Raw genomic sequence first — 6,936 nt, forward strand, 5'->3', positions numbered from 1 at the left:
AATTTGGAAGTACAGCCAACCCTGCTTTCCTTATAAGTCTTGATCCTTCTGTATCTGGGCTCTTACTACCCTCAGTTCTGCATTAAAGACAGGGAGCCTGAAATGCTTGAACTGCTACTGCACCAGTCTGGTTGTCTATATTCCTTTATATGACTGGTCACAGCAGAAAACAAAAGAGATGTCAAAGATTATTCCATCTCATATCTTCTATAATATAGAATCAGGACTTATTTTATAGGGGAGTAAATGCAAAAGAGAAATATGTGGAGAAAGCATAGGCAGAGTTCCTTTGTTTGATATGATATTTAGCTGTGTCAGAAAGTGAGAAACAATTTTAAGGTAAATTGCCTTCTTGTTTTCACAGCCAGGAAGCTTTGCTATTTCATTTTGATGAGATAGAGTGTCGTCTAGTGCCTGATCTGGGATAGTGCACCTCTTTATCATTGATCTTACAAATTTATTTTTTATTTTTTTAATGTTCTTAGAGTTCATTCAACACAGAGATATAATCATAAATATAGTCACTGGACATATGGCCTTGCATATGGAATGTACAAAAGTCTAAATTTTTAACAATCTAGGCTGCTGAGGAGTAAGCATTTCAGTTCTCTGTGTGTGGCCAGAAGGTCAAGGGAGGTGATTCTCCCCCTCTACTCAGCTCTGGTGAGACCCCACCTGGAGTACTGCATCCAGTCCTGGAGCCCCTCTTACAAGAGGGACGCAGACATAGTGGAACATGTCCACAGAAGGGCCAGAAGGATGAGCAGAGGGCTGGAGCGCCTCTCCTGTGAGGACAGACTGAAAGAGTTGGGGCTGTTCAGTCTGCAGAAGAGAAGGCTCCAAGGTGACCTAATTGTGGCCTTCCAGTATCTGAAGGGGGCCTACAGGAAGGCTGGGGAGGGATTTCTTAGGATATCAGGTAGTGATAGGACTAGGGGGAATGGAATGAAGCTGGAGGTGGGGAGATTCAGGCTGGATGTGAGGAGGAAGCTCTTCACCATGACAGTGGTGAAACCCTGGAATGGGTGTCCAGGGAGGTGGCTGAGGCCCCATCCCTGGACGTGTTTCAGACCAGACTGGATGAGGCTCTGGCCAGCCTGGTCTAGTGTGAGGTGTCCCTGCCCATGGCAGGGGGGTTGGAACTAGATGATCCTTGTGGTCCCTTCCAACCCTGACTGATTCTGTAATTCTGTGAAGTTTTCATATGATGAAGGCTGCCACAAAAATGCATGCATTATATTAACAAAGAACTACTTCCAAGGCTCAAGAGCATTTAAAGTGTTTAAAAAAAGCAAGATACCAAGGAAGGTTTTGAAAAACACTTACTTTGTGTAGATGGTGGTACAGAAGGTAAACAACATTGCAAGGGTGTAAGTGCACACTATTCAGTCTAACATAAGTATTTCAGGAGGGATGTTTTAGATTCCTAATCCAGGATTGTATAATCTATGACTTTTGTTTAGCATCCATGAATGTCACTGTCCAAATAAGATTCCCTAAAGGAATTCAGAATTTGCTGAGTGTTTACCCTTGAAAATTCATCTCCTTGGGGCATTCTTCAATGCATGGGGGGAAGTAACGTGGGCTGGAAAGGTGACAAATAGTTGTCTCTTCCTCTGCCTGCCCTGTTCCCTTGCACAAGTGGCTTGCTAGTTGTCTGAAGAGGCTGAGCTGACAGTGTGCTGCTGACATGGTTCAGGATCTAATTCTTGAACAGCAGGGATGGGGGACACAGTAACCTTTTCAGTCATGCCAGTCGTAGCCTTCTTGTCAATCAAAGCCCTAAGAATACACTGAAAAAACAGATTTTCTGAGGGTGGGCCCTCAGCAGTTTCTAAAAATCCATCTCTTTGAAACAGTCTCATTTAGACATTCAGAGTCCTTAAATTTAGTGTATACTTTTTAATCGGAGGAATCTTTATGCAGTTCTACAGTTCAGGCAGCTAAAGATGTTTGACATTGGAAAATGTTGATTACACAACAAGTCCCATTAATTTTAGTGGGAATATGGTTGGAGTCCATGGTTTAAGATAAGGAATGTATACTAATTCATAAGCACATGACCAGTCAGTCAATACTATTAGCAACATCTGTTACCCCCATCCCCAACCAAAGAAAGTCACCCTCCTCAACCAAAGAAAGAAAAAAACAAAGCTCCAAAGCAACCCTTCAATTTTCATTTGACTTTCCAGTAAGAATGCCATGTTATCATTTGCTCTGGAATTGATTTTGTCAGGACTGTATTAACCACTCTTGGGTGACTTAGTATAGCCAGGTATGTTCTGTGGAAAAGCTACAGAAGAGAGGTATGTTGCTCTGACATGTTTTCTATCCAAAGCAGAGAGGACTAATGAACTTTTTTTTTAAAAAAAATAAATCCCAAACAACAAACCCAAACCCAAAACCAACCAACCAAAAAAAAAAAACCACCAAAGATGAAGAAAAAAAAAAAGGTTGCTGAGTGGATCACTGATGTGAATAAGTGATTTTTATATTTCTTCTGTCACAATTCATCTCTCTTTCCTTCTTACAATTTCCCTTCAACACCAAACAGGCACATAAAGAGTGGGAGTTACAGTTCTGTTTGTCTTTAAAGACGCTACAAAAGCAGTGCCTCAGGCATTTTGGATTTTTTTTCTGCACTGAACCCAATATTACTCTTACAATAATTTTTTTTTTTTACAATTAAGTTAGTTCTCTTCCTGGGTTTCAGTAAGTACTACAACCACAAAATATTATAGAAGTAGTTGGCTAGCCTTTCCCATCTGCAATATGAATACTGTCTCTCCTCTTTACAATCAGTGACTGTTGAACAGTTTTTATTTAAAATGCAGTTTTGATTTTGAAGGCATAATCCTCCCAACATATACACCTCACCACATGGTACATACTTCAGAAAGGTATAAGCACATTTGAAACCTTCTCATCCATTAGAAGCAAATACAAATTAAGTGGTGTTATGCTCTTTCTGCATTGGAATAAATAGGAAACCCTTGATGGCTACATTTTCTTAGTATCTGGTATGACTGTCCATCTCCACAGAGTACTTGTCTATCGAAGGAAAGTGAGCTTCCTTTTCATAAAGAATGGAAACAATAATCCCCTTATTGCCTCTTGGTTTGCTGATCAGCACAATCAGCTATGATGATAAGATGTATGTAGTCTGATACTGACAGTTTTTTGAGCTACCCTCATCCTTCACATCCCACATTGCAGGAGAGTTTCATAACACTAGACAATAATAATGGTAAGAAAGAAGGGAGAAACAGCTTCTACACTGTTGAAAACACAAGACTCCTGAGGATGCAAGGACAGATGGTAAAAGGAAATTTGACTGTAATCTAAGATAACACAGAACATTGATCATTGGAATAGGAATGTATATAATGTACAAAATATAGGCTACAAAAAATTAAAGCAGACTGAGAAAAAAAAAAATTCAACTCAAAAACATAGATGTCTACCTTTCCAGCTGAGTGTCGTAACTCCACACAGTGAAGTACTTTCTTAATGGTCTAATGATTCATTTATTCCTGGGCTGCATGCTGGTCCAGCTGCATTTGAAAGAGCCAGAATATGCCATAATGAGGGGTCATGATTGAGGCTACCTGCAGCTAGAGTTTACCTTCTATTAATTTCTGTTACAAGAAATTAACTCACCTCTTACTGTTCAGATGATTTTCACCTCCTTTTATTCTTATTGATGCTTTTGGTGGTGGTTCAGGGTTCTTACTTCAAATAAGGAAGCTGTGGGTGCCAACAGTCATGTGGGAAGTACTTAAATCCTGATGTGATTTCCTATGCATAAGGTTGCTGTCATCATTTCTTTCTGACAGTCATGAGAGATTAAGTGACTGCCTACATTATCCTGAATTGCCATCATATTTCCCAGAACATATGTCTGCATGTGTGAGTAAATAACTGCAGACAAAGACATTTGTGTACCTGTCGAGTTTCCAAAAAACAACTTTACCATTTTGGAGTTAGAGTTTATTTAGTTTCTTAAGTCCTTCTTTTGTTGAGGTTTAGGTGACCTTCTCCACAAAAATGTTCTCTTCCTTAAAACTTGGACAAAACGACTATTATTTCCATGATGATACCATGAGGGCAAATCAGGCCCTAAAGATGTACTATCCTGTTCATAATTCTGAATCTCTTTCTTAAATGCTTCATTCTAAAGTAAAATTCTTGAAATACACTTTTCTGGATCTTTTATACATAAGATTACCTCTTCTACACAATGAAATGTAGATTTCTTGGGGTGAGTTAGAAGAAGTGGATGTCTTCTACAGAATTACTTTTTTTTTAACGTTTCCAATGAACTGTGATAACGATTCTCTGTTGTAGCTTTTTAAATTCAGCCTTACTGATGCATTCTTCACATTCATTATCATTATTGTTACTCATGTACTTACTATTCATAAAACTAAAACATACTACTGTTTGATTTGTTTTGTTGGGTTGCGTTTGGTTATAGCCTGTTGTTCTAAGCCAGTTTTCCAATAGTTTTTGCTTGTTGTCATGGCAGTCATTCAGATTTTCCTTCCATATTTGCCAGTGCAGGCTGAATAACATTGACTTCATAGTCATCAATTGTTGCTGGATGAGAAGAGAAGAGAAGAGAAGAGAAGAGAAGAGAAGAGAAGAGAAGAGAAGAGAAGAGAAGAGAAGAGAAGAGAAGAGAAGAGAAGAGAAGAGAAGAGAAGAGAAGAGAAGAGAAGAGAAGAGAAGAGAAGAGAAGAGAAGAGAAGAGAAGAGAAGAGAAGAGAAGAGAAGAGAAGAGAAGAGAAGAGAAGAGAAGAGAAGAGAAGAGAAGAGAAGAGAAGAGAAGGGAAGAGAAGAGAAGAGAAGAGAAAAGAAGAGAAAGAAGAGAAGAGAAGAGAGAAGAGAAGAGAAGAGAAGAGAAGAGAAGAGAAGAGAAGACAAGACAAGACAAGACAAGACAAGACAAGACAAGACAAGACAAGACAAGACAAGACAAGACAAGACAAGACAAGAGGAGGAGAAGAGACGAGGTTGGAAGAGACCTTCAAGATCATCGCATCCAACCCATCAAACAATCCAACCCACCTAAACGACTAAACCATGGTACCAAGCACTCCATCAAGTCTCCTCCTGAACACCTCCAATGATGGTGACTCCACCACCTCCCTGGGCAGCCCATTCCAATAGGCAATCACTCTCTCTGTATAGAACTTCTTCCTGAGATCCAACCTAAACCTCCCCTGGTGCAGCCTGAGACTGTCCTCTTGATCTGGAACAGGCCCCTTGGGAGAAGAGACCAAGATCCGCCTGTCCACAACCCCCCTTCAGGTGGTTGTAGAGAGCAATAAGGTCACCCCTGAGTCTCCTCCTCTCCAGGCTAAGCAGCCCCAGCTCCCTCAGTCTCTCCTCATAGGGCTTGTGTTCCAAGCCCCTCACCAACTTTGTTGCCCTTCTCTGGACACGTTGCAGCAAGTCAACATCCTTCCTAAACTGAGGAGCTGAGAACTGGACACAGGACTCGAGGTGTGGCCTAATCAGTGCAGTGTACAGGGGCAGAATGACCTCTCTGCTCCTGCTGGCCACACTGTTCTTGATGCAGGCCAGGATGCCATTGGCCTTCTTGGCTGCCTGGGCACACTGCAGGCTCATGTTCAGCCTACCATCGACCAGAACCCTCAGGTCCCTCTCTACCTGGCCACTCTCCAGCCACTCTGACCCCAGCCTGTAGCACTGCATGGGGTTGTTGTGGCCAATGTGCAGAACCTGGCACTTAGATGTGTTAAATCTCATGCCGTTGGATTCTGCCAATTTGTCCAGCCTGTTGAGGTCCCTCTGCAAAGCCTCTCTACCCTCCAGCAGATCAACTCCTGTCCCCAGCTTGGTGTCATCAGCAAATTTACTGATGATAGACTCAATGCCCTCATCCAGATCATCAATAAAGATTTTAAAGAGCATGGGTCCCAGCACTGATCCCTGGGGCACACCACTAGTGACTGGCTGCCAGCTGGATGTGGCACCATTCACCACCACTCTCTGGTCTCAGCCCTCCTGCCAGTTCCTAACCCAGTGCAGTGTGCTCCCGTCCAAGCCATGGGCTGATAGCTTTGCCAGGAGTTTGCTATGGGGGACGGTGTCAAAGGCCTTGCTGAAGTCCGCGTAGACTAAATCCACAGGCCTCGCCACATCCCATTCTAAGTAAAAAATGTAAATGTCCTTTCCAGTCAGACAGTGCTGAATTATGTTGTTACTAAAATTTAAGCTCAGAAAAAATGCAGTTGCATTTTTTTTTGTTCTGCTTGTTAATTCCATTAACATTCAAGTCATAAAAGACTCATCTTTTGAAATCTTCTGCAGAATCGTTCTAATGCAGCTCTTCAATCCTGTATTTATTAGAAATCCTCAGTGTTTTGGCTAACAGCTATAGTGCATGTTTTCTTTTCAAGATAGGCTGTAGGAATTTTTAAACAATGGTAATAAGGTTCTGGTAATACTTTTTGAGTAATGTGTTTTTCTGTATATGTTGCTTCACTCTCTGAACTGGTATTCAGTACAATTTTACAATATTCTGGAAGTATCTTTAGCACTTAGAAGCTCATGTCTGATTGTAAATGCCCAGATGACTAAAGTTCCTATTAAGACACTGTAAATGTGTTTGTGCAGAGACCACACATTTTACATGTGTTTCTCACAGAATAACAGAATCATATTTTGTTTTTAAGTCTTGAGATAGGTTTGATTTATGCTCATGTTGAGCCAATGCAACAGAACAGGTTACAGAATCAACTTTTCATTACAGGCACATTGGCTCTCCTTATCTTATTTCTGTTATAATCTTCTCCAATTACTACTTTGAAATTATCATATTGTTGCACTTTTTTCCCCAGGGAAAATTTAAAAAAAACCACCAAAAAAACAAAAAACAAAACCCAACACAATCTCCCACACTGATAA

General features: G+C 40.9%; 1 long non-coding RNA gene across 1 annotated transcript in view; it reads right to left on the reverse strand.

The window, feature by feature from the left end:
• The window catches only part of LOC137445234 (uncharacterized), a 43,339-nt gene extending 39,595 nt beyond the window's left edge, over positions 1–3,744 (reverse strand). Inside the window, exon 1 of the long non-coding RNA XR_010988407.1 lies at positions 3,661–3,744. This is a non-coding gene — a long non-coding RNA (uncharacterized lncRNA). The remainder of the gene's footprint in view (positions 1–3,660) is intronic.
• Between the last annotated feature and the right edge of the window lie 3,192 nt (positions 3,745–6,936).

Source organism: Melanerpes formicivorus, unplaced genomic scaffold, assembly GCF_026170545.1.
Source record: "Melanerpes formicivorus ecotype bairdi unplaced genomic scaffold, bMelFor1.0.p_v2 SCAF_1, whole genome shotgun sequence".
NCBI classification, from domain to species: Eukaryota; Metazoa; Chordata; class Aves; order Piciformes; family Picidae; genus Melanerpes; species Melanerpes formicivorus.